Genomic DNA, 7,776 nt, shown 5'->3' on the forward strand with positions numbered 1-7,776 from the left:
AACATTCATTCTCCATGACAAAAATATTGGGTTGATGCTGTGTCCGAAGCCTTTTGGTTATCATTTTTTCTCTTGTAGCAGTGATTTTTGAGCATTGCTGATACACGGAGATATGGTCAGTGAGAAATCCAAACACACTATAAATGCGAGTAAGAATCGCATTATTATTGAAACGATCTAACAACTATTAATTAATAACATAAGTGATGACTTTATCATACCTGAATGAGTTCATGTATATTAATTGTCTACATTGTTTCCAAGGTTATCATCACTTGGATTGAACAACCGTATAGGGCATCGACGACGAGTGTGTCCAGTCTTTTTGCAAATGCTACATTTTCGACTTGCCCTTGCAGTGGCTATGGCAACGTCTCTTGATTCATGAGTAACGGCTGTGCTTGACTCTCCAATGGAGGAAGACCATTCATTAGGGCAACTAAGACGGTTGTGTCCCTGTCCACCGTATTTTCCACATTTTTTCCTTAAACGAACTTCCCCACTGGATGGAATTCGACCCTCTCTCGATCTACCAGGTTGTCTTCTTTATATGGGTGGGTGTACAACCACCCCTCTGATGTGTACAGGAATAACCCAAGCAAACTTGTTAGGGACTGGATTGATGGAAAATTCATATGCTTTTCTGACCCATCTTGATGTGTAATATGGATGGCAAAACGAATAGTAGTGCACCCGCATGAAACTGTCACCATACAATAAATAAAGACAGAGTGTTAATATCACATTATGAATATAATAAGAATAATAAAGTCAAATCATGATACCTGCTAGCAGCAACTACATGAAGACATGGTAATTGATCAAGGTCCCACTTACGACAACTACATGTCTTCGCAGCAATGTCAACGATCCCATCACCTTCCTTAGCGTGTTTCACGAGGAACTTGTTCCCGTGTATTATAGGAACTACACTACATCCTCAATCTAATGTTTTGCTATGAACAAAGTTAACATGTGCCACTGCAACTGAGGTAATCTCAGTTTCGAGTCTGACAGCAGTAGCACGTCTGTCACTGAACCATTTCTGAAGCATATGTCTTAGAAATTTGTGTGCACTCATTATAGGCAACCGATATGCTTTCATCATGCATTTATTGAGAGACTCAGCAATAGTTATGGTCATCATGGAATATCTTCTTCTCGGACAATATGCACGCGATCACTTTTCCATTCTTGCTTCCACTAATGTCAGATGCGCCTGAGGATGCATAAACTATATTTCTACCAAGTATGTATCACACTTTACTTGGGTATAGCTGTATGCTGCATGATAAAATGTCTGCATCACATGCTTTTGCTGTCTATATCATTTCTTCAAGTTTTGCTTAAGATGGAAGAAACAGAATACATGTGGGACATTGGGGAAGACAAAACTCATCGCATTCGCAATGCTTTGGTGTCGATCGGATATGATGACCAAATCCTCTAGCACGCCGATAGCCTCTCTCAATTTTCTCAAAAACCAAATCCATGATCTATCATACTCACCATCTCCAAATCCAAAAGCGATAGGATAAATCATCTCTTCCCCATCTTTAAAGTGGCAACAAAAATCACCCCTTTGTATTTACATTTCAAGTGGGTGGCGTCAACGGCAACAACTAGTCTTATGTAAGACCAAAAACCCTTAAGGGAAGCTCCAAGTGCAAAAAATGAATATAAGAAACGATTATTTTCATTTGTTTCTATTGCCGTGATACTGCCTGGATTTGTTTCTTTAAACATGTGAAAATATAAAGGTAGCTACTGAAATGACTCATCTGCATTACCCTAAGCGAGTCTCTTTGCATGCTGTAAAGACCTCCAAACTTTAGTATACATGATCTGCACACCATACTGCTCCAACAACTCCCCAATTAGCATTCCAGGTGTATATTCACCAATTGCCACTCGTTCTAAGAACAAGCTCCCTATGAGACAATAGCCTTCACACTTCGAAAATGTGAATCGTAGACATCTAGAGTACATGTGTGACCCGAGATAAACTTCACCACATGCCAAAATGTACAACCAGGTCTACATCTTGTACGAACCAGAAACTTACAGTTCACATCTTTGCAACCGACCTCAAATCGAACAGTGCACGAACGTCTGATTCGATAGTCTATCTTCACATGAACACAATATTGTCCAAAGGCCAATATCAATTCCTGTTTACTTTTAAATAGTGCGCCTTGGTAAAAAATATCACCCTGGAGGGGAATCAACACTTCAGGTCGCATTGCCTCAATTGCACAATTTTTTACTCTAGGAACAAGCCAATTTCCATGTAGAGGGTTGTCCTCAAATTGTGAACCTGAAAATCTTACTTCTGGGTACTCCGAACTGGCTCCTCTTTCATTACCATCACCACTACTATCATCACCATTATCATATGTTTCATCTGTTTCATTATCACCATCATCATCCATGTGTGCAGCATCATCTAACAAACCAGTCGTACCATATGTATCAAAATCATCATTCCACATTGGACTGCGTGTTGATGTAAGTGGAATGTCAACACCTATATCTTGATTACCACCACAAACTCCAGTATCTTTACTAATCATATCAACATAAATCACTTTATATATGTCTCCTTCGCACATAACAAACTCGACGCTATAGTCGTCATCGATAGGGAACTTAGTACTTGGAAGATTACTTGATGGTTCACTTAAAAAATGAATAATGATGCCGTACATTGTTTTATCAATTCCCATCATCGTGTAAACAATATCATTCAATTGATTAAAAGTTGCATTCTTGTTAGCCATCATACATTTCTTATTCCCCCCAATGTACTGATCATCATCATTCCATTTCCCGTTCCACATGATAACCAACGACACTTTATCCATTGCTGCAAAATTAAAAGCAAGAAGTTAGGCTATTAAACTCGAATATTCCCCAATTCTTTTTAACTATTAGTAAGTATAAAAGACTTATTTTTTTAGATTTGTACAATTCAAATGATTTTTGACTTATAAAAACTACAATCTTATTATTAATTCTAATTATTCAGTTTATGTAATTATGTAGTTTCTGATAAAAAATTAGTTCTATAGTTTCTGACAAAAATTTAAAATTCACTCCTAGAAATTTAAAACTTTTATGAAAAACTTATTAAATATTATATTAAATATTTTAAACTAACTAAATAAATACAAATAATACCCTTGATAAACCCGGCACCGGGCTTAGTGGGTGCCAAACCCAGCCACCAATCCTGGGTTTGGTGGGCCGACCAAACCCGGTCCGAGTTTGGTGGGGAACCAAACCCGTTCTGGGTTTGGTCAGCCCACCAAACCCAATTTCATTGTGCAGATTCTAATTTTTTTTTTTCTTTTCTTCCACACAAATCCTTCAAATCTGGAATAATAGACTAACCATATGTTTTTTACTCATAATTACAATCATTATACACAGCTTAATAAGCAATGTGAACATAAAAATAATTGAAAACCTAAATAGAAATCATAATCGATACCTTGAGATTGAGAATGCTTGCTGGAGAGGAAAGATAGTGAAACATGGTGAATGCGGCTTCAATGAAGTCCTAACTGTGATTGATGAAGAAGATTGAATGACCCAAGTAGCAAAATATTGAATGTCGGAAGAATGGTTGAGTTTGGATGCTTTCAGCAATGGAGAAGAAAGAAAATAAGAGCGTGAATGTTGAGAAATGATAGGTAAAGTGAAAGAGGCAAGGGTATTTTGGTAAATGAAGATAAGGGCAAGGTGAGCTTTCCAATTTAAAATCTCATTAAGGGTATTTTAGGCATCTCACATAAAAGTGGCTATAGAGTGCAATTAGTTTGTTTGATTTGTCAGAAACGTTTTTTTACTAGAAAGTGGTTAAAAACAATTTTTTAAATTTCTTTTAGGTTATTTATGAATTCCTCCCTTTAATCAATTGTCATTTTAGAAAACTCTTTCCTTTATGACGACCCCTCGTTATATCGACATCATTAGGTTTAGTTGTTCTTTTTTCGTGAGAACCTACGATAGCACAATTTCTTGTCGAAGTGTCCCACTTAACCATATGTCTGCTCTCCTTGTTTAAGCCAAGGACTGTGCATATTGCGTATAACTCATTAAGCTTCCGAATATGTTGGCAATGTGTCGGTACAAACACATAAGACAAGATTTGCCTCTAGCAAGGCATCATGCCTACCCAATTATTTAAAAGGATTCATAATCCGTAAATAATCTTTCACGAGCATGGTTATTGTGTAATTCCATCCTCTCGTCAATGTATCTTTTGTGATCTCAAGTCTGGCTATGTGTTGCTTGGTTACGATCACATGAGTTTTCTTCGGTCTTCCGGATATCCTCACTTAATAGAAAGTGAATCAATAATTCCTTATTGATTTATTTCACTATGGCCATGGATTTAAAGTGAATATCCACTAAAGGCACCTTAAATACATCATCCTTTATCAAGGGATAGACGAGTTCCATCTTAGTTATGCACCCATCTCTATAAGCCTAACGATATGCCCAACGATCGCCCACGTGTAACCTTTGTTTAGGCTCATTGAAATGATGTCAAAGCATATTAGTCTTCTTATAAGATAACCGTAACAACCTTAGATTCAAGGATTAGTTACACCCATCTCGTATGAGAATACCATCAACATATAATCAAAATGGATTCTCATGGTGAGTCATGTCCAGTGACACATTCTCCAATATTGGTCACCTATGTACTTGCCTACGTATCCCCATGCCTATGGGTGTAAGACCCCCCATTGCTATCACATAGCAAAAATATAGCACATATAAGTCTTACCACAATTGTCAATATTCATTCTTGTCATTGCTACGACTTGGGACATTTAATGATGTTTAGAAATTCTGATGTATCATCTCACATCTTTATAGATTAATCACAATATACATCATATGGACTTCTATCTAGTTTCATCAAGTCATTACAATAATAACAAGAAACTAATAGAATGACTTCTTGTGAATTTGAATATCTCCTTATTGAATAATAAATATGATTACAATTGTCAGTGTTCAACATGCCCAATCTGATTGGATCTAGTACACCTACACTAACAATCTCCCACTTACACTAGAGTCAATCACTCATGTATCTTATACCTGATGATCGAACATAACTTTCATGTTTCTCTTAGAACAGAGCTTTAGTCAAGGGATATGCAACGTTGTCATCTGTCAACACTTTCTGTATACATGTCACCTCGACAGATAATCTCCATTATCAGATGGTGATGCCGTAATACAAATTTGGTCTATTGATGAGACCGTGGTTCCTTCTCTCTTACACGATGGCTCCATTGTTCTCCCAATAACTATTATTAGATCAACAATGCCGGACACCACTCCAAGTTCATTAATGAACTTACATATCCATACAAGCTCCTTAGCTGCTTCAGAGGCTACTATGTATTCGATTTCAGTTGTTGAATATACCACTATCTCTGGTTGGAACTCTTCCAACTCATTGCCCTTCCATTTAGGTAGAATATGAATCTCGACTATGATTTAAAATCATCATGGTCAGACCAGAAATTGGCATCCGTGAACCCCTTCACGATAAGATCTTATTCTCCATATTCCAAAAACATCTATTTAGTCACTCTTAAGTACTTAAGGATGTTCTTCACTGCAATCCAGTGTTTCTCACCTAGATCAGCCTGATATTTATTACATATGCTCAAAGCATATGCCACATCAGGCCTCGTACATAGCATGGCATACATGATCGAGCCAATAGCTGAGGCATGCGGTGCTCGACTCATCATATCTCTCTCATCTTGTGTCTTTAGACACATAGCCATGGAGAGATGTATTCCATGTGACATGGGAAGACTTCTCCTCCTAGAATCTTCCATGCTAAACCTTTTTAGCACCTTGTCAATGTACGCACTTTGGGAGAGTCCTAACAACCTCTTGGTTCTATCTCTATAGATCTTTATTCCAACAATATAGGTTGCTTCTCCCAAATCCTTCATAGAGAAATTTTCTAAAATCCATTTTAAACTGATTGTAGCATAGGAACATCATTCCCAACGAGCAATATATCGTCCACATAAAGGACTAAAAAGACCACCGCGCTCCCACTAATCTTCTTGTAAACACAAGGATCATCTTCATTTTGTAAAAAAAGCAAACTCTTTGATTGTTTCATCAAAACATTGATTCCAACTCTAGGATGCTTGCTTTAAGCCATAAATGGCTCTTTGTAACTTACAAATCTTATTTCCATGTTCTTCGATGACAAAACCATTGCATTGTGTCATATACACATCCTCAACCAAGTTTTCAATAAGAAAAGTTGCTCTGACATCCATCTACCAAATCTCATAGTCATGATAGGCAACTATTGCAAGCAGAATCCGAATGGATTTTATCATTTCTACAAGTGAGAAGGTTTCGTCATAGTCAACTCCTTGTCTTTGACTGTAACCTTTGGCCACGAGCCTGGCTTTGTACATCTGTATATTGCCTTCCATGTCAGTCTTCTTTTAAAGACCCACTTACACCCAATGGATCTAATACCCTCGGGTGGATCCACCAATGTCCATATATGGTTAATGTACATGGAATCCAATTCGGATTTCATGGCATCAAGCCATTTCCTAGAGTCAATGTTTGACATTACTTCATCATAGGTATTTGGTTCGTCATTCTCAACCAGAAGCACATCTCCATATGTTAAGATGCAAAATCCATATTTCTCAGACTCATGACGAACTCTCATTACGAAGTCCTTGTGTGGAAGATTGGGGAATTAACACAACATCTTGTGTTTGATCTTTCTCGGGTTCTTAGAGGGGAGTATTTGTTTGTGGTTCACCTCGAATCTCATTGAGCTTAACATTCCTCCCACTAACCACAGCATCTAATAATTCCTTCTCAAAGAATACCACTTGCTTGGCAACAAAACACCTTTTGTTCCTGTGGGTGGTAAAAGTAATATCTATTTATTTCTTTTAGATATCCCACAAACAAACATCTCGTCGATTTGGGTTCTAGCTTATTACTGTCAACACGCTTGACATAAGCTTCACAAGCCCAAATCTTAAGGAAAGACAAATTTATCTTCTTTTCTTTCCATATCTCATATGGAGTTTGAGTAACTGACTTATTTGGAACCCTATTCAAAACAAAGATAGTGGTGAGAAAAATGAAATGGGGAGTTCAATGTGACTCATCATGGACTGGACCATGTCCAACAAGGTCCTATTCCTCATTTCAGACACACCATTCATCTCTGGTATTCTAGGTGGAGTCCATTGTGAGAGAATTTCATTCTGCTTCAGATGATCTAGAAACTCACTGTTCAAGTATTCACCACCTCTATCTGATCGAAGTACTTTGATGCTTTTACCAGTTTGGTTCTCTACTTCAAATCTGAATTCCTTGAACTTCCCAAAAGTTTCAGATTTCTGTCTCATGAGATACACATAACCAAAATATGATCAATCATCAATAAAGGTTATGAAGTAGACATATCCACCTCTAGCCTAGGTGGACATGGGCCCACACATGTCAGTGTGCACAAGCCCTAGTTCTTTTGTGACCCTCTCTCCTTTTCAATTAAAATGAGACTTAATCATCTTGCCAAGTAAATAAGATTTGCAAACACCATATGATTCATAATCAAATGTGCCAACATATCCATTGGATATGCGAGTCTCATTTATATGGCCAAGGAAACATTGCCATAAATAAGTTCTATTTAAATCACCTGATTTAAATCGCTTAATATTTATGTTATTGATAGGAGTATCA

The 7,776-nt window shown here is 37.3% G+C and overlaps 1 pseudogene; it reads right to left on the minus strand.

Moving 5' to 3' along the window:
* Positions 1-240: 240 nt before the first annotated feature.
* On the minus strand, positions 241-1,147 carry LOC127814231 (uncharacterized; annotated as a pseudogene).
* Between the last annotated feature and the right edge of the window lie 6,629 nt (positions 1,148-7,776).

The sequence above is a fragment of the Diospyros lotus genome, chromosome 12 (genome assembly GCF_014633365.1).
Source record: "Diospyros lotus cultivar Yz01 chromosome 12, ASM1463336v1, whole genome shotgun sequence".
Taxonomy (NCBI): Eukaryota; Viridiplantae; Streptophyta; class Magnoliopsida; order Ericales; family Ebenaceae; genus Diospyros; species Diospyros lotus.